Source organism: Oncorhynchus nerka, linkage group LG14 (assembly GCF_034236695.1).
Source record: "Oncorhynchus nerka isolate Pitt River linkage group LG14, Oner_Uvic_2.0, whole genome shotgun sequence".
NCBI lineage: Eukaryota > Metazoa > Chordata > Actinopteri > Salmoniformes > Salmonidae > Oncorhynchus > Oncorhynchus nerka.
The window spans coordinates 83,252,452-83,273,876 of record NC_088409.1 but is presented as its reverse complement, the minus strand read 5'-3'; the positions used below and the strand labels follow the sequence as shown (position 1 = coordinate 83,273,876).

The 21,425-nt window shown below is 43.5% G+C and overlaps 1 pseudogene; it reads right to left on the bottom strand.

Moving 5' to 3' along the window:
* Positions 1-3,303: 3,303 nt before the first annotated feature.
* LOC115141315 (period circadian protein homolog 2-like) lies at positions 3,304-14,898 on the bottom strand (annotated as a pseudogene).
* Positions 14,899-21,425: the final 6,527 nt, after the last annotated feature.

The following is a 21,425-nucleotide window of genomic DNA, read 5'->3' as shown; positions in this document are numbered from 1 at the left end:
AAAGACATTTGTGAATTGAATATTAGCGCTAAATCATAATTACGCGCAGCTATCCAAAGCAATTAGCCTACTTGGCCTTTTGACCATGAAAACGCACCCGGCTTCGCTGCATATAGACTACTGATAAGAACATGACAGGTCCTATAGGCTCTCACGGTGGAGTATGAGCACGTTCAACCTCCTTTGCTCATTGATTTGCTTAGACAGACATGTTTCAATCACAATTACAGTAGACCGACTGTGCCCTAACACTTAGTGCCAATGATAAAGATTAAAGTCCACTGGAAAAAAACACTGAAATAGCTGGGTGATTTTGCAACTACAGGCACTTTTGGCATTTCTTGTCAAATACACATTAATAGATTCAGACTGTTGTCATCTTTTGATGAAGGACTGAATGGCTAACGAGTCGGATTAGCGTTGAGCAGCCTTGTCGCTGGTCAAACCTGGGCCACACATTTAGCGAGGTGGAACAACGGGCATGGAAGCAGAGGACGCAATGATCAAAGCTTTGGATCGGCAGGCTACCATTTGACAGAATGGCGACAAAGCCAGCGAGTTGAGAGATACTGACACAGACACAGCTGTAGCCTATAGCTTTGATTCGTCTTTGCACCTGTCAAAGGACATTTCGGAGTGAGAGAAATGTAGACCTAAAGGTTCAAGAGTAGGAAAACACATATTTATAATTTAGGCTAATACAAAACGACTTTATCGTTTTGTATTAGATTTTTTGCCATGATGACGTCTGTATCATGAGCCATTTTCCTCATTAGTTTTTCAAAGCCTGTTGCTGCTTGGTAAACCCATAGTTCAAAATGTGCATAAAGCAGCCTGTTGCATCATTACAGGGACTACGGGTCTGTTTCCCATCTTTATCATAAAGGCGCATAATCACCATTAATCTAAGGTCACATGTTGGTGATATTACAAAATTCGTTTTAGCATCCAGTGAATGATAAAGGCAAATTAACAATTGCACAGCATCCTAACGCATCAGCTGCGGATTCGTGATGGTGAATTTCAATTCCGGGGTTAAAGGTTAGTGACCGGTGCCAGTTGGCATGAGGCTTTCAAACGTGGATTGGAGCATATGGTTCTGAAACGGATCCCCTGGGACTCCCATTTCATCCTTGGATGAGTCTCTCCTCTCAGCTGTCTTTGACTCTAAAGAATAATCACGGATTTTTATGGATGGCATGGACCAAAACGCAGCATGGTAAGTGTTCATAATTCTTTATTACTCAAACACTCGAACAAAAATAACAAAGTGAAAACACGAACAGTTCTGTAAGGCAAATAAACTATACAGAAAAATACTACCCACAAAACACAGGTGGGAAAAAGGCTGCCTAAGTATGATTCCCAATCAGAGACAAAGACAGCTGCCTCTGATTGGGAACCACACTCGGCCAAAAACAAATAAAAAGAAAATATAGAAATAAAGAAACTAGAATGCACACCCGAGTCACACCCTAGCCTAACCAAAATAGAGAATAAAAGCCTCTCTATGGCCAGGGCGGGACACTGACATGACAACAGAACGCTTCAGCCGAGCCCTTCACCGCTCTGACAGTTTCTTGAGCTTTCCCCGCTGTGTTTGATGCTTTCACCCACAACACTCATACAAAGATAACCCTCCCAGAGACTATACTGATTTGAGTCAGAGAAGCCAATATCCCAATAGGCCTATATTAGAAATTGCCTGTTGCTTTTGAACAATAGTCACAATCTTACCATCTGGGTTTTCATCGTCTTCATCAGGTTCCAGCTGACATTCAAGTAAAATGTAGGGTGAAAACCCCATGGACCACCATCCCAACAAAACAAACCCTTACTTGTCCAGATCAACATTGGGGGGAAAGGAAACATTAACATTTTAATGCACCTACAAAAAACGCAATGAACTGTGCTAAAATATCAGGTTCTCAAAATGGCAATGAGACAAATATACACTGACATATACCATGAGACAAATATACACTGACATATACCATGAGACAAATATACAATGACATATACCATGAGACAAATATACAATGACATATACCATGAGACAAATATACACTGATATATACCATGAGACAAATATACAATGACATATACCATGAGACAAATATACACTGACATATACCATGAGACAAATATACACTGACATATACCATGAGACAAATATACACTGACATATACCATGAGACAAATATACAGTGACATATACCATGAGACAAATATACACTGATATATACCATGAGACAAATATACACTGATATATACCATGAGACAAATATACACTGATATACCATGAGACAAATATACACTGATATATACCATGAGACAAATATACAGTGACATATACCATTAGACAAATATACACTAACATATGAATTTGTTTTTTGCACGGACATTCCTTGCCCTGGTTCTGTGCACACTCACTGGACTCTACCCACACTCTCACACATGCTACACTGAGACTACAACACACACATACAATAGACACGCACACACATACAATAGACACGCACACACATACAATAGATACGCACACACACGCTGATGCCGATCGCCTAGTCACTTTTACCCCTACCTTCATCTACATATTACCTCAACTACCCTGTAACCCTTGCACATTGACTCTGTACCGGTACTCCTTGTATATAACCTTGTTATTGTGTTACCATTTCCTTTTGTTGTTGTTCTTTTATTACTTTTCAACTCTATATGGTTGGGAAAGAGCTCGTGAGTAAGCATATCATGGTAAAGTACCTGTTGTAATTCAGCACTTGACAAATAAAATGTGATTTGATAATGCTATTGTTCCAGGCAGTTTCCTATGCATTCATAACCCAAGTTGCTATATGGTTTATGTCCAGCTGCATTGACATGGATCCCTGTTCACTGTATATAGAGCTGGTTTGGTTCCCAATATCCTGTTTATTCAGCACTGGCGTCACACCTCCCATTAATAGCATGGAGGAAAATACAGTCACCCTAGTACTTACACGTAAAGGTTAACAATAACATTTCAAATTTATACATGAAAAAAGTGAGAAAATTACAGTATTTGCACTGTGCATGTATCCATAGGAAATACGCTAACTAACAATGCAGAGGTTTAGGAACTCAGTTTTATAAATATTGTTGCTCCACTGAGCTGCCTTACTCTTGGAAAAAACAATAAATGACTAGTTTAAAATGGCATCCATTCCTTCAAACCAACAGAACTATGTAGGTGACTGTCCATTGTCTAAGCCAAGTCCACATAATCTCATATAGGTAAAACCTGAAGACAATAGACTATTACATTCACAGCCTGTTACACAGGACATTCACAAACTGAAAAAGAGAATGGTGTAACTTTGATTACTTATGAGGATCAACCTGCAGTACCTTACATATGCAAGAGAGTGTGAGACTGCAGAGTCTGGATGAATTAATTGATTTGGCTTTGTTTGAAAGAAAAATAAAACATCTGTAGTAAGTATATATTTATACTGTCTGATTGTCACTGTTGTTCAAGTATGACTGCCAGGGGCGGACTGGGACCAGAAATCGCCCCTGGCCTTTTCTAACATGTGGCCAAATTTTTCCTGCGAGGCCCCCACACAGGCACATTTTTTCTATTGAGGACCCAATTTTTTGCCAGATAATGAAAATGTTGAGGAAAAACACCCAGGTTAGACAGGCCCACTGGGCTAAAAATGGACCAGCTCACTGCTGCGATGACGGACAGATGCAAGGAGCAACAAGATTCATAACTTTACAGCAGAAAGATCTCAACTCAGTTTAACACCCCGGCGGTCCTACAATCTAAGCTAGATGCCCTCAATCTCTCACAAATGACCAAGGAACCTACCAGGTACAACCCCAAATCCGTAAACATGGGCTCCCTCAGATATCATCATGACCAACTTGCCCTCTAAATACATCTCTGCTGTTTTCAACCGGGATCTCAGCGATCACTGCCTCATTGCCTGCGTCTGTTATGGGTCCGCGGTCAAACGACCACCCCTCATCACTGTCAAACACTCCCTAAAACACGTTAGCGAGCAGGCCTTTCTAATCGACCTGGCCAGGGTATCCTGGAAGGATATTGACCTCATTCCGTCTGTAGTGAATTCTTGGTTGTTCTTCAAAAGTGCTTTCCTCACCATCTTAAATAAGCATGCCCCTTTCAAAAAAATTTAGAACTAAGAACAGATATAGACCTTGGTTCACTCCAGACTTGACTGCCCTTGACCAACACAAAAACACCTGTACTGCACCAGCATCGTATAGTCCCCACAATATGCAACATTTCAGCGAAGTCAGGAACCAATATACACAGTCAATTAGGAAAGCAAAGGCTAGCTTTTTCAAACAGAAATTTGCATCCTGCAGCACTAATTACAAAAATCACTGAAGTTGGAGACTTCTATCTCCCTCACTAACTTCAAGCGTCAGCTGTCAGAGCAGCTTACCGATCGCTGCAGCTGTACACAGCCCATCTGTAATTAGCCCATATGTCTAGGTTAGTACACTATTGACCCACATGAAGACAGACTCATCTCTGTGTGTGTATACATGTGCATGTGTGTTTGAGTGTGAGAGGTGTGTGTGTGTGTGTGAAGCCTGACATTTGACGTACCTTGACGTTGATGGCCTTGGGCAGACGCCCCCCTCCTCACCCAGGGCTGTTCCTTCACTAGCTCCCTCCGCTGGATGGAGGAGAAATGCGGCTGATCCTTCTGCATCAGTGTCAGCCTCTTCTGGTCCTCCCTCAACACCTTCTGGATGTCCCTGCAGGACACAGAGAGAGAGAGAGCTCTATTATAAATTATTAACAACAGTGCTTCTCATCTACTCTTCATAGTGTTACAATCATGGCCTTCATAATTAGCTAATAGCCAATTACTAAGTATGATCATAATTCCTATTTCATTACTTGTTATTATTATCTGCAAACTTTAAAGATAAGGTGCACTAGTGTTGGTCAGTAGAAATCATTGTCTCTATAGTTTGGGGCAACATTCTGTTAGAATGGCTTGAATAGAACCATCATGGTGAAATATTGTTGTCACAAGCTACTAACAAAAACGGAGGTACTTATAAGCAAAGAGCAAGTAAACATTCACTTCCTTTCAGCAATTGACATTGTTTTCAAGCAAGATTCAATAGGAACAGTAATAAAATACCAATCAAAAACCAAGTCATAAGAAAACTATCCCCACAATGACCCCCTTCTGCTATTGGTGGGTGGTCCTGTCAATCATTTACTATTAGGGCATCTGATAGGTCATCATGATGTTCTCGTCAGCGTTGGCCATGAGCAGCCAAAGGGGTTCCTGGTGGACATACTCGATGAAGTGTTCTCCATCCCCCTCCCCTGGCCTTAACTATGGACTTGGCTCCAGCCTCGGATTCAGCCTCCACCCTCTGGCCTTAGCCTTGACCTTGGGGTCATTCTCCAGGGAGTCCACACGGCCATAGTACTTGCAGGTGTCATTGCTCCCTAAAGACAAGAGGAATATTTAAAGGCATGAGCCTTGAGACAGAGGGATAATGTGAGGTAATGTGAGGTTGAGAGTTTGAGAGAGACACAGTGTTGCAGTTTGGTTGGGCAAGGTGAGGTACGGATGACTGCTGTGTTTGTGCTGACCATTCCTCCTACCAGAGGCACTGCTTGATGTTCCCCTGTCACCAGAGCAGGACCAAGATCTACACCCAGATCCAGAACCGGAGCCAGACACAGAGGATGAGTCGGTCTCATCATGCAGCAGGATGTTCAGCTGGTCACAGGAAGAGTTCTCACAGTGAAAACACTGCAGTACAGTGCTGCTGTACAGTGCTGCTGTACTGCTCCACTAGGGGGTGCCATGTTGTCCTCTAGCTGCAGCAGGTTGAGCTGCAGGGGCGAGCTGCAGCGAGACAAACAGTCCAGTGGAGGAAGGGGTGGAGGAAAGGGACACTCTCCGTTCTCCATGGCCAGTGCTTTGGGGGACTCGGAAGGCAGGCCGAAGGGGAAGGCTTGGGTGGGGTAGGAAGCCTGGGGGACAAACTGAGCCTGCACTGGGAAGGATGGCTGGGGTGGGAAGGCCTGCTGGGTAGTGTAGGCCGTCTGTGCTGGGAAAGGCAGCTGGATAGAGTAGGTGGTTTGGAAGGGCTGCTGGGTAGTGTGAGCCATCTGAGGGGCTTGGAAGACCTGCTGGGGGTTGAAGGTATTCTGAGTGGGAATTCCAGGGGATGGGGATGCTGGGAGGTGTAGGCTGGTTGGGGCTGGTATGGGGGCTGCTCAGGAACTTAGAAAAGTGTAGGTGCTGCAGCCATTTGACCAATCTGTCCCAGCTGTCATATTTCACCCATCTGTCCCATTTGAGAGAATATATAGTTGGGCACAACCAACTCTCTACTCAGCAAACTGGATGTAGTCTATCACAGTGCCATCCCACCACTGCGACCTGTATGCTCTCATTGGCTGGCCCTCACTACATATTTGTCGCCAAACCCACTGGCTCCAGGTAATCTATAAGTATATGCTAGGTAAAGCCCCGCCTAACCTCAGCTCACTGGTCACCATAGCAACATCCACCCGTAGCACACGCTCCAGTAGGTATATTTCACTGGTCATCCCCAAATGCCAACACTTACTTTGGTCGCCTTTACTTCCAGTTCTCTACTGCCAATGACTGGAAGAATTGCAAAAATCACTGAAGCTGGAGTCTTATATCTCCCTCACTAACTTTAAGCATCAGCTGTCAGAGCAGCTTACCGATCACTGAACCTGTACACAACCAATATGCAAATAGTACACCAACTACTTCATCCCCATATGATTACTTATCCTCTTGCTCTTTTGCACCCCAGTATCTCTACATGCACATCATCATCTGCACATCTATCACTCCAGTGTTAATTTGCTAAATTGTAATTATTTTTCCTTTATGGCCTATTTATTGCCTTACCTCCCTACTCTCTACGTTTGCACACACTGCACATATATTTTTCTATTGTGTTCTTGACTGTATGTTTGTTTATGTGTAACTCTGTGTTGTTGTTTTTGTCGCACTGCTTTGTTTTATCTTGACCAGGTCACAGTTGTAAATGAGAACTTGTTCTCAACTGGCCTACCTGGTTAAGTAAAGGTAAAAAAAAAATCACTGGGGCCAAGCTTCCTGCCATCCAGGACCTCTATACCAAGCGGTGTCAGAGGTAGGCCCTAAAAATTGCTAGACTCCAGCCACCCTAGTCATAGACTGTTCTCTCTGCTACCACATGGCAAACGGTACCAGAGCGCCAAGTCTAGGTCCAAGAGGCTCCTAAACAGCTTCTACCCCCAAGACATAAGACTCCTGAACATTTAATCAAATGGCTACCTAGACTATTTCAATTTCCTGCCCCCCCCCTCTCTTTTTACACTGCTGCTAGTCTCTGTTATTATCTATAGTCACTTCTGATGAGTCCAAATTTGAGACTGCCGTGTCTTTGTGAGATGCAGAGTAGGTGAACAGATGATCTATGCATTTGTAGTTCCCACCGTGAAGCATGCATGGAGAATGCGGTGTAGGAGGAGAACTGGTACTTCCTCTTCACCGTGACGGGGGTGATGCAGCTCTCCAGATACCTGATGACACTGTCCAGACAGCTGATCTGCTGGTAGGAGTAGACAGTCTGGTCATAACAGGTGAGCTCCTCCACACTGGCAGCAGCAGTAGCAGTAATGTCCTTGACAAGCAGAGGTGGCACCGCTGAGTACTTCAGAAACGTCACAGGAATCTTATGCTGCTGTGCTCCTGCTGGAGATGCATCTGTTAGCAAACACACACTATTTTACAAACTCAAAAAATGTCAATATTTCCCAACACACACAAACACCACTTACTGTCTGTGGTTTTCCTGGATTCAGGTTTGGAGGGAGAGGGAAAGTAGATCTGCTGGTCCTGACTCTTCAACATGTGGACCCTTTTACAGATCTCCTGGAATGTCCTCTGTAAGACCGAAAGAGAGAGAGAGAGAGAGAGAGAGATGGTTTGAGTGGGGAAGAGAGACAGAGTAAGTGATCTAGCCGAGAAAATAACAAGACAATGATTTAGAATACTGAAGACAACCAGAAAAAAATGCAGAGAGTGGTACCAACTCACCGGTGTGGATTTTCCTGTTCTCAATAGTTTTCCCATTCCAGTGGGAACCGTTGCTGCCATGGCTACCGTAACCACTGGAGCCCATGTTGTGGACCGGCTGTAGGAGGACAAGAGCGTGTTGTTATAGAAACACACAGATGTGATTTTATTAGGATCTCTTTTTCGTCCTAATTTGGACTAATCTTTCAAGAGTCCTTAAACATTAAAGGCAACATTACAGGCAACATCCGTACCGAGCTAAAGGCTAGAGCTGCAGCTTTCAAGGAGCTGGACTCTAATTCGGATGCTTATAAGAAATCCCACTATGCTCTCATACGAACCATCAAACAGGCAAAGCGCCAGGACAAAGATTGAATCCTACTGCATCGGCTCTGACGCTGGTCGGATTTGGAAGGGCTTGAAAACTATTATGGACTACAAAGGGAATCCTAGCCACGAGCTGATAAGTGATGCGAGCCTACCAGATGAGCTAAATGCCTTTAATGCTCGCTTTGAGGCCAGCAACACTGAAGCATGCATGAGAGCACCAGCTGTTCCGGACGACTGCATGATCACACTCTCCGTAGCCGATGTGAGCAAGACCTTTAAAAAGGTTAACATTCACAAAGCCACGGGGCCAAACGGATTAGCAGGACATGTACTCAAAGCATGCGCAGACCAGCTGTCAAATGTCTTCACTGACATTTTCAAACAGACCACCATAGTCCCTTTGCCCAAGATAGCGATGGTAACCTGCCTAAATGATTACCGCACAGTAAAACTCACGTTGGTAGCCATGAAGTGCTTTGAAAGGCTGGTCATGGCTCACATCAACAACATGATGCCGTAAACCATAGACCCACTCCAATTCGCATACCGCCCCAACAGATCCACAGATGACGCAATGTCAATTGCACTCCACACTGCCCTTTCACACCTGGACAAAAGGAACACCTATGTGAGAATGCTGTTCATTGACTACAGCTCAGCGTTCAACACCATAGTACCCACAAAGTTCATCACTAAGCTAAGGACCCTCGGACTAAACACCTCCCTCTGCAACTGGACGGGCCGCCTCCAGGTGGTAAGGGGAGGCAACAACACATCTGCCACGCTGATCCTCAACATTGGGGCCCCTCAGGGGTGTATGCAGAGTCCCCTCCTGTACACCCTGTTAACACACAATTGTGTGGCCAAGCATGACTCCAACACCATCATTAAGTTTGCTGACAACACAACAGTGGTAGGCCTGATCCCTGACAAGGATGAGGCAACCTATTGGAAGGAGGTCAGAGACCTGGCAGTGTGGTGCCAGGACAACAGCCTCTCCCTCAATGTGAGCAAGATAATTTAGCTGATCATGGATTATAAGAAAAGGAGGGCTGAACAGCCCAGTACATCACTGGGGCCAAGCCTCCTGAATTCCAGGACCTACAGTACCAGTCAAAAGTTTGGACTCACCTTCTCATTCAAGGACTTTTCTTTATTTGGACTATTTTCTACATTGTAGAATAATAGTGAAGACGTCAAAACCATGAAATACCACCTATGGAATCATGTAGTAACCAAAAAAAGTTAAACAAATCAACATATTTTAGATGCTTCAAAGTAGCCACCCTTTGCCTTGATGACAGCTTTGCACACTTTTGGCATTCTCTCAACTAGCTTCACCTGGAATGCTTTTCCAACTGTCTTTAAAGACTTCCCACATGTGCTGATCACTTGTTGGCTGCTTTTCCTTCACTATGCGGTCCAACTCATCCCAAACCATCTAAATTGGGTTGACTTCGGGTGATTGTGGACGCCAGGTCATCTGATGCAGCACTCCATCGCTCCCCTTCTTGGTCAAATAGCCCTTACACAGCCTGGAGGTGTGTTGGGTCATTGTCCTGTTGAAAAAAAAATGATAGTCCCACTAAGCCCAAACCAGATGGGTGGCGTATCGCTGCAGAATGCTGTGGTAGCCATGCTGGTTAAGTGCGCCTTGAATTCAAAATAAATCCCTGACAGTGTCACCAGCAAAGCACCCCACACCATCACACCATCCTCCTCCATGCTTTACGGTGGGAACCACACATCACAGCGGTTGGAAACCAAAAAAAAGCAAATTTGGACTCATCACACCAAAGGACAGATTTACACTGGTTGCTCATGTTTCTTTGCCCAAGCTTGTCTCTTCTACTTATTGGTGTCCTTAAGTAGTGGTTTCTTTGCAGCAATTCGACCATGAAGGCCTGATTCACACAGTCTCCTCTGAATAGTTGATGTTGAGATGTGTCTGTTAATTGAACTATGTGAAGCATTTATTTGGGCTGCAATTTCTAATGAACTTATCCTCTGCAGCAGAGGTAACTCTGGGTCTTCCTTTCCTGTGGCGGTTCTCATGAGAACCAGTTACATCATAGCGCTTGATGGTTTTTGCGACTACACTTGAAGAAACTTTCAAAGTTCTTGAAATGTTCTGCGTTGACTCACCATGTAATGTCAACATTCGTAGTGTCATTCCAAAAAGTGATCAAATTCAACATCTACTCACAGTCTCCAACCTTGACTTCCTCTGCCTCTCAGAGACACGGCTCCATAAAACCTCTCCATATGCTGCTTTGATTGTGATTGGCTACAATGTCTTCAGGAGAGACAGGATTGAAGGAAGAGGAGGGTGTGATGATTTACATTAAAGAACATATCCGATGTAAACAAATTGAGTGGTCATGTGATAATGAACTAGAATGTATTGGCCTGAACGTTACACTGTCTCCCCAAATGTATTTTACCCTTATTGGAATGTATAGGCCACCTAACACCAAACGTGTGTTTTTTGATCAGTTTAATAACATGCTTAGGGAATGTGACTTTGGGAAAGAGGTCATCTTAATGGGAGATTTTAACATTAATTATGAAGACAAGTTTTGTAGGAAAACCCTCAAACGGATCACTAATACCTTTGACCTTACACTGCTAGTTAAAGGGCCAACCAGGGTGACTTGTTGCTCTAAAACACAGATCAAATCAAATCAAATCAAATGTATTTATATAGCTGATATCTCAAAGTGCTGTACAGAAACCCAGCCTAAAACCACAAACAGCAAGTAATGCAGGTGTAGAAGCACGGTGGCAAGGAAAAACTCCCTAGAAAGGCCAAAACCTAGGAAGAAACCTAGAGAGGAACCAGGCTATGTGGGGTGGCCAGTCCTCTTCTGGCTGTGCCGGGTGGAGATTATAACAGAACATGGCCAAGATGTTCAAATGTTCATAAATGACCAGCATGTTCGAATAATAATAAGGCAGAACAGTTGAAACTGGAGCAGCAGCACGGCCAGGTGGACTGGGGACAGCAAGGAGTCATCATGTCAGGTAGTCCTGGGGCATGGTCCTAGGGCTCAGGTCCTCCGAGAGAGAGAAAGAAAGAGAGAAGGAGAGAATTAGAGAACGCACACTTAGATTCACACAGGACACCGAATAGGACAGGAGAAGTACTCCAGATATAACAAACTGACCCTAGCCCCCCGAAACTACTGCAGCATAAATACTGGAGGCTGAGACAGGAGGGGTCAGGAGACACTGTGGCCCAATCCGAGGACACCCCCGGACAGGGCCAAACAGGAAGGATATAACCCCACCCACTTTGCCAAAAGCACAGCCCCCACACCACTAGAGGGATATCTTCAACTACCAACTTACCATCCTGAGACAGGGCTGAGTATAGCCCACAAAGATCTCCGCCATGGCACAACCCAAGGGGGGGCGTCAACCCAGACAGGATGACCACACCACATTGATTTAGTGTTCAGTAATAAACCAGAGAGAGTGACTAAATCATTCAATATGGTTACTGGGCTATCTGATCATAATCTGACACTTATAGCCAGAAAGCTGTCTAAGAGCAAGTTTAACCTCTACTGTTAGAAAGCCGGATCAACTAAGAATACCTAAGAGTGAATTAAGCTATTTTGAAAACGCATTTAAGGGAATTAACTGGAATGATCTCTTGTCCTATACAGACGTGGAAACTGATAGTCAAGTTTTCTATCCACAATCCAGACTACAATAAATGGTTTCCTAAAGAAAATCAAATCCAAACCTGGCCAAAAGAGCCCTCTTCCTTGGCTAAATGGAGAAATCTGGAAATTGATGAAAGAACGAGATGCTCTAAAAATAGCACTAAGATCCATATTAGAGCATGACAGACGTAGGTTTACCATGTTGAGAAATAAGGTGATGAAAGAAATCAGACAGGCCAAGGCAAACTTTTTTATTAACATAATTGGTGAAGCAAAGGGAAATTCTAAATTGATCTGGGAGAATCTAAAAAAGTTAACAGGGAAAGACCATAGCAACACTGCAAAAAGACTAGAAATCATGGTGAATAACAATCTAACACAGGATGCAGTCAAAATAGCATTATCCTTCAATTCCTACTTTATTGACCCTGTCAGGGTACTGACACAGAACCCCTTCACTGGATTTTTGGCTCAGTGATAGTAAATACACTCAACCTGTCTTCATCATAAGGGAGGTTTCTGAGTCAAAGGTGAACAAGGTGATTAGCTCACTAAATAACTCTAAAGCCAAAGATGTGTTTGGGCTGGACTCTACCTTTCTTAAAAACTACAAAGAGTCACTCATTGGCCCCATTACTAAGGTCACCAACACATCTATTGGTCTCGGGGTGTTTCCAAGGGTATGGAAGTTGGCCATAATTAACGTCCATCTTTAAATCGGGTGACCCTGCTGACGTGAGTAACTACAGGCCCATTAGTATACTACCTGTGGTGTCAAAGGTTGTTGAAAAGTGTGAAGCAGAACAACTGATTGCCCACCTCAACAACAACTCCTTCACATTACACTCCATGCAGTTTAGTCAGAGCAAAACACTCCACAGAAACGGACAACTGCTTTCTTCTGGAAAATGTGAAGTCCAAGATGGACAAAGGGGACTTTGTTGGGGCTTTGTTTCTGGACCTAAGGAAGGCTTTTGATACTGTTAACCATGAGATTCTCATCACAAAATTGTCCAAGTTCAACTTTTCCTCCGATGCCTTGAGATGGATGAAATCATACCTTGAAGGCAGAACTCAGTGTGTCAGAGTGAGCAATGAGCTGTCGCCCACTCTTAGCTATGATGTGGGTGTGCCCCAAGGGTCAAAACTGGGGCCCCTCCTGTTCAGCCTGTACATTTAATGATCTGCCTTCTGTCTGTACTGGATCTGAAGTTCAAATGTATGCAGATGATACAGTGATATATGTGCATGCAAAGAGCAAGCAACAAGCTGCACAAGAACTCACTACTGTAATGGTCCAGGTCACAAAGTGGCTCAGTGACTCGTGTTTGCATCTCAATGTGAAAACTTTTTGCATGTTCTTCACAGAGGGCAACAGATGCTACTGAGCCAGATGTCTATGTGTCAGGGGAGAAGCTCCAGGTGGTATCTGATTTTAAGTACCTTGGCATCATACTTGATTCCAACCTCTCTTTTAAAAAGCAGGTGAAAAAGGTAATTCAGATAACCAAATTCAACCTAGCTAATTTCCGATTTATACGAAATAGTTTGACTACAGAGGTAGCAAAACTGTACTTCAAATCTATGATACTCCTCCACTTAACATACTGCTTGACTAGTTGGGCCCAAGCTTGCTGTACAACATTAAAACCTATTCAGTCTGTCTACAAACAGGCTCTCAAAGTGCTTGATTGGAAGCCCAATAGCCATCATCACTGTTACATCCTCAGAAAGCATGAGCTCCTGAGTTGGGAAAATCTTGTGTAATACACCGACGCATGTCTTGTATTCAAGATCCTAAATGGCCTGGCTCCCCCTCCACTCAGTATTTTTGTTAAACAGAAAACCCAAACATATGGCAGCAGATCCACAAGGTCTGCTATGAGAGGTGACTGTATAGTTCCCTTAAGGAAAAGCACCTTTAGTAAATCCGCTTCCTCTATGGGAGCTTCCCATGTCTGGAATACACTGCCATCAGACACACATAACTGCACCACATATCGCACTTTCACAAAACGCATGAAGACATGGCTAAAGGTCAATCAGATTTGTGAACATGGTTCCTAGCTGTGTATTGCCGCTTTCCATGTTGTCTGTAGCTTGTGAGGTGTGGAAACACTTTGTTGCTTTTATGAATTGTGTCTTGCTGCTTTTTGTTCTGTGTTTCTCTGTCTGTATGCTACGTCTTACTTGTCCTATGTTGCTCTGTCTGTATGCTACGTCTTACTTGTCCTATGTTGCTCTGTCTGTATGCTACGTCTTACTTGTCCTATGTTGCTCTGTCTGTATGCTACGTCTTACTTGTCCTATGTTGCTCTGTCTGTATGCTACGTCTTACTTGTCCTATGTTGCTCTGTCTGTATGCTACGTCTTACTTGTCCTATGTTGCTCTGTCTGTATGCTACGTCTTACTTGTCCTATGTTGCTCTGTCTGTATGCTACGTCTTACTTGTCCTATGTTGCTCTGTCTGTATGCTATGTCTTGCTTGTCCTATGTTGCTCTGTCTGTATGCTATGTCTTGCTTGTCCTATGTTGCTCTGCGTGTGCTCACTGCTCAATGATTGTCTATATTGTAATTGTTTTTAATAACCTGCCCAGGGACTACAGTTGAAAATTAGCCGGCTGGCTAAAACCGGCACTTTTACTGAAACGTTGATTAATGTGCAGTTTTAAGCTAATCTCCTGCAATTCTACACATTTTACAATGACTTATGGCATGTTAGTATGACATCTGGGTTAGAGGGACTACCAAAGTCAATGGGGGCACCTTAGAGGTCAGGACCCCTAGGCACTTGCCCTTCATGGTCAGATGATTAGATACATTTAGATAGCTGACTAGACTAATTTACCAATCTACATATTTTTAGCTGACATGGGCTAATTGAGTGACTGGACATAAGAGAACAACTGCTGATGCACAACCAAATCTCGAAATTGCACCTTGTGTATTCTATTATTCTAACTGGCAACGGCAAGTTGAGACCCAGACTGAGTTCTTAAAAATAGAAAAATTGTGACCACTTATTATATGACATTTCTTCCCTGCCTGTATCATCACAGCCTGCAGTTCAACAGAAGAACTCTGTCCATCACAAATACAATACACACTATGACACTTATCCTTATCAAATCAAATGTATTGGTTACATACACATGGTTAGCTGATGTTATTGCGAGTGTAGCGAAATGCTTGTGCTTCTTGTTCCTACAGTGCAGCAATATCTAACAAGTAACATCTAACAATTCCACAACAAATACCTAATACACACACATCTAAGTAAAGGAATGGAAAAAGTATATATCATTATATGGATGAACAATGTCAGAGCGCATAGGCTAAGATGCAATAGATAATATAGAATACAGTATATATGAGATGAGTAATGCAAGATATGTAAACATTATTAAAGTGGAATAATTAAAGTGACTAGTGTTCCATTTAAGGTGGCCAATGATTTCAAGTCTGTATGTAGGCAGCAGCCTCTCTGTGCTAGTGATACACAATCGAGAGCATCCTGTTGGGCTGTATCACCGCCTGGTACAGCAACTGCTCCGCCCACAACCGTAAGGCTCTCCAGAGGGTAGTGAGGTCTGCACAACGCATCACCGGGGGCAAACTACCTGCCCTCCAGGACACCTACACCACCCGATGTCACAGGAAGGCCATAAAGATCATCAAGGACAACAACCACCCGAGCCACTGCCTGTTCACCCCGCAGTACAGGTGCATCAAAGCTGGGACCGAGAGACTGAAAAACAGCTTCTATCTCAAGACCATCAGACTGTTAAACAGCCACCACTAACATTGAGTGGCTGCTGCCAACATACTGACTCAACTCCAGCTCACTTCAATAATGGAAATTGATGTAAAAAATGTATCACTAGCCACTTTAAACAATGCCACTTAATATAATGTTTACATACCCTACATTACTCATCTCATATGTATACTGTACTCGATACCATCTACTGCATCTTGCCTATGCCGTTCTGTACCATCACTCATTCATATATCTATGTACATATTCTTTATCCCTTTACACTTGTGTGTATAAGGTAGTAGTTGTGGAATTGTTAGGTTAGATTACTCGTTGGTTATTACTGCATTGTCGGAACTAGAAGCACAAGCATTTCGCTACACTCACATTAACATCTGCTAACCATGTGTATGTGACAAATACAATTATTTGATTTTGATTTAACAGTCTGATGGCCTTGAGATAGAAGCTGTTTTTCAGTGTCTTACCAGCGGAAGTACTAAGTGACAGAACAGATTTATTTATCCAGAAATCCTCTCCATTTAAAACGCACCCCAATATTACTGTACTAAGTATTGTATTGATCTCAGATCTGTATGGATCTAACCATTGGAACATTTATGGAAATATATGATTAAGAAATGTCCATATGTTACAGAAATAATTGCTAAAATTATATATACTGAACAGAAATATAAACGCAACATTTTACAGAGTTACAGTTCATATAAGAAAATCAGTCAATAAATACACATTTTCACATGACTGGGAATACAGATACAGTGCTTTCTGAAAGTATTCAGACCACTTGACTTTTTCCACATTTTGTTATGTTACAGCCTCATTCTAAAATTGATTAAAACATTTTTAAAAGATCTACACACAATACCCCATAACAACAAATCAAAATGTTTTTTTTAAACATTTTTTTGCAAAAGTATGAAAAAGAAATAACGATGTCACATTTGCAAACGTATTCAGATCCTTTACTCTGTACTTTGTTGAAGCACCTTTGGCAGCGATTACAGTCACAAGTCTTCTTGGGTATGACGCTACAAGCTTTGCACAGCTGTATTTAGGGAGTTTCTCCATTCTTCTCTGCAGATCCTCTCAAGCTCTGTCAAGTTGGATGGGGAGCGTAGTCCGGGTTCAAGTCCGGGCTCTGTCTGGGCCACTCAAGGACATTCAAAGACTTGTCCCGAAGCCACTCCTGCATCGTCTTGACTGTTTGCTTAGGGTCATTGTCCTGTTGGAAGGTGAACCTTCGCTACAGTCTGAGGTCCTGAGCACTCTGAAGCGGGTTTTTATTTAGGATCTCTCTGTACTTTGCGCCGTTCAGCTTCCCCTTGACTAGTCTCCCAGTCCCTGCCTCTGAAAGACATCCCCACAGCATGATGCTGCCACCACCATGTTTCACTGTCGGGATGGTGCCTGGTTTCCTCCAGACCAAAGAGTTCAATCTTGGTTTCATCAGACCAGAGAATCTTGTTTCTCATGGTCTGAGAGTGCTTTAGGTGCCTTTTGGCAAACTCCAAGCAGGTTGTCATGTGCCTTTTACTGAAGAGTGGTTTCTGTCTGGCCACTCTACCATAAAGGTCTGATTGGTAGAGTGCTGCAGATATGGTTGTCCTTCCGGAAGGTTCTCCCATCTCCACAGAGGAACTCTAGAGCTCTGTCAGAGTGACCATCGGGTTCTTGGTCACCTCCCTGACCAAGGCCCTTCTCCCCTGATTGCTCAGTTTCACCAGGCAGCCAGCTCTAGGAGAATCTTGGTGATTCCAAACTTCTTCCATTTGAGAATGATGGAGGCCACTGTGTTCTTGGGGACTTTTAATGCTCCAGATTTTTTTTGGTACCCATCCCCAGATCTGTGCCTCGACACAATCCTGTCTCGGAGTTCTACGGACAATTACTTCGACCGCATGGCTTGGTTTTTGCCCTGACATGCACTGTCAACTGTGGGACCTTATATAGACAGACGTGTGCCTTTCCAAATAATTTCCAATCAATTGAATTTACCACAGGTGGACTCCTATCAAGTTGTAGAAACATCTCAAGGATGATCAATGGAAACACGATGCACCTGAGCTCAATTTTGAGTCTCATATCAAAGGGTCTGAATACTAAATAAGGTATGCTTTTTATTCGTAATACACTTCAAAAATTTCTAAACCTGTTTTCGCTTTGTCATTGTGAGGTATTATGTGTAGATTAATGAGGATTGCTTTTATTTAATCCATTTGATAAGGTTGTAATGTAAACAAAATGTGGAAAAAGTCAAGGGGTCTGAATACACTGTTGGTCACAGATACCTAAAAAAATAAAAATATCGTTGTGGATCAGAAAGTCAGTGTCTGGTGTGACCACGTGCCTTACGCAGCTCAACATTTCCTTCTCATAGAGTTGATCAGGCTGTTGATTATGGTCTGTGGAATGTTGTCCCATTCCTCTTCAATGGCTGTGCAAAGTTTCTGGATATTGACGGGAATTGGAACACGGCGTGTCGTACACGTCGATCCAGAGCATTCCAAACATGCTCAATGGGTGACAGGTCTGCAGGCCATGGAGAACTGACATTTTCAGTTTTCAGGAATTGTGTACAGATCCTTGCAACATGGGGCAGTGCATTATCATGATGAATGGCACGACAATGGGACTCAGCATCTCGTCATGCTGTCTCGGAGCATTCAAATTGCAATCGATAAAGTGCAACAGTGTTCGTGGTCCGTAGCTTATGCCTGTCCATACCATAACCCCAACACCAACATGGGGCACTCCGTTCAAAACGTTGACATCAGCAAACCGCTTGCCTACATGTGTCCTACTTGTGTGCATGTACTGACATGTATGTGTAACGGATAGATACACACACACGTTAATGTTTTTAAAAGTATTTTGTCTAATGTCTTGGACCCCAGTAAGACTAGCTGTTGCCACTGACGTCGGCTAATGGAGATCCTAATCAATCGACTCCATTCACGTGGTCTGTGGTTGTGAGGCCGGTTGGACTTCCTGACAAATTCTCTAAAACAATGTTGGAGACGGTTTATGGTGGATAAATTAACATTCAATTCTCTGGCAACAGCTCTGGTGAACATTCCTGCAGTCAGCGTGCCAATTGCAAGCGCTCTCAAAACTTGAGACATCTTTGGCATTGTGTTGTGTGACAAAATAGCACATTTTAGTGTGGCCTTTTGTCCCCAGCACAAGGTACACCTGTGTAATGATCATGCTTTTTAATCAGCTTCTTGATATGCCACAACTGTCAGCTGGATGGATTAACTTGACAAAGGAGAAATGCTCACTAACCCAGATGTAAACAAATGTGTATGGAACATTTCTGGGATATTTTATTTCAGCTCATGAAACATGGGACCAACATTGCGGTTGCACAATCTCTGCTATTCTGCATAACTGTAGGCTTCAGAGGTTTCATTGATTTAATGGACTTCTGATTGATTACTCCATTTCTGGAGCTGCAGGTGACAACCATTACCCACATAAAAAGATCATAATTGAGCGTTAAATCAGCTGAACATGTAGAATATGCTCTGTCCTGTTTATGACATGCGCATAGGTGTAATGTATGATTTATGAACATGCATACTAGATTTGCCATGATGTAGCTTCCATGGCTCCCTCTGCTGGTCATTCCTGGAAGTCATACCATAGCAATGGGAAAAGGGGATACCTAGTCCATTGCACAACTGACTGCTTTCAACCAAAATGTGTCTTCCGTATTTAACCCAACTCCTGTGAGTCAGAGAGGCTGCCTTAATAGACATCCCCGGAAGGTTAACTGCTGGTCAAGGGCAGAATGACAGATTTTTATCTTGGCTTCTCCTGGATTCGATCCAGCAACCTTCCGGTAACTGGCCCAACACTCCTACACGCCAGGCTACCTGCTGCCTAATAGATACCCTTCATTTTCTAATACTGCAACTTGTGGAGCATACCCTTGCACATGTATCAATAAGGGTATTAGTTGATTGACAAATTTAATTTAGAGCTTTTTTTTAAGCTCTCAACCCGCTCCACTACAGCCCCACCTGGATGGGGGCGCGCTCAACCATCCGTTTCCTGTAGTCCATGATCAGCTCCTTTGACGACAATGAGGGAGATGTTGTCCTGGCACCACACTGCCAGGTCTCTGACTTCCTCCCTATAGGCTATCATAGACCATAACAGACACGTTGCACACAGATCTACAGAAGGCAGGAAAACCCTCTATCCCACAAGCCTCTTCCGTACCCAGGAGACCAAGATTGAGGGCTTTAACCCCATTACCATTCAACGGTGGTGGACATTGAAAAGGAAATTGATGTCAAGCGTGAGTCACTGGCCAAACGCCACAAACACACATCTCATGGCTTGTGATAACTAGACACCCAGTATCTTCTTCTCTGGCTTGTTACATTCACTAATGTCCGGGTTTAAGGCAGTCAATGACCTGTTTGGTATTCACGGAGGTCAACACGGTCTGCTCCAACGACAGTCATTCACCTGATTGTCAACTTTGACCAAGTTTTGGATACATAGGAGAAAGATACAGGCCCTCTGACGTCAAGAGTGACCTACAGCTGTGTTATGAGGCGAATATGGTACCGGAGGGAGATTCAAACAGAGCGAGTGGGCCGCCATCATCAGTGCCACTGAAAACAGAGCAATATAAAAGACTAGTTATTTCAACTGCAGACAGAGAATAGGGGCCAAACAATTGTGTAGGAAGAAAATTGAATAGGGGAGGGAGGGGCTATCCACCCACCCATTCCCCTTTTTAATTCTGAGTTCTTGAAGTAAACAACTATTACCCAAGCTAGAGTGCTGGGGAAATGATACAATGGTAATTATTCCATAAATGCTCCATAATTAACCATCGCAATCAAAGATGAGCACATGTAGTAGTTGTGTCAATGAGTGTTGCTGACTTGGAACAAGCTGTGTGTAATTAGATCACTTCATTTTCACACATGCACATGCATTTGACCCCTTCAGTTATCACTTTTGACCCGATAAAACAAGCTTGTGTTCAACTTGACAGCTCATAGGAGGTTGCCAAGATACCCACTGACACCTTTCACAGAGAAACAACAACCTATCAATCATGGCATTTGCAGGTATGATCAGCTACATAGCACTGTGACCTGCCATCTCCAGATGGAATCCAGGTAGCTGCTGACCCACAAGGTCTATTCAGGATCCATAACCTGGCAATAAGGGTTATTGGCTACTTCACCATGTATGACATCACCACATGACATCAGTAGAGAGGCATGTTGGTCCCCTCCAGCAGAGCCCCACTGTGCTCTCCCTCCTTCACTCACACAACCACAGTGGAAAGAATGCAGGCTCTCTGGGCCTGGAATCAATCTGCATTCATCACAGTGCCATAGCCACAGGGATCAAATCTGTACTCGTCCTTGTGCACTGCCAATTTGTTACGCAAATATACCACATCTTATGCACAGACTCGCTGGCACTGCAGTGATTGAAGGGGCACACACGCACAGTCGCACACACGCACAGTCGCACACACGCAAACACACAAACGTATTACAAAAGAAAAATGCAG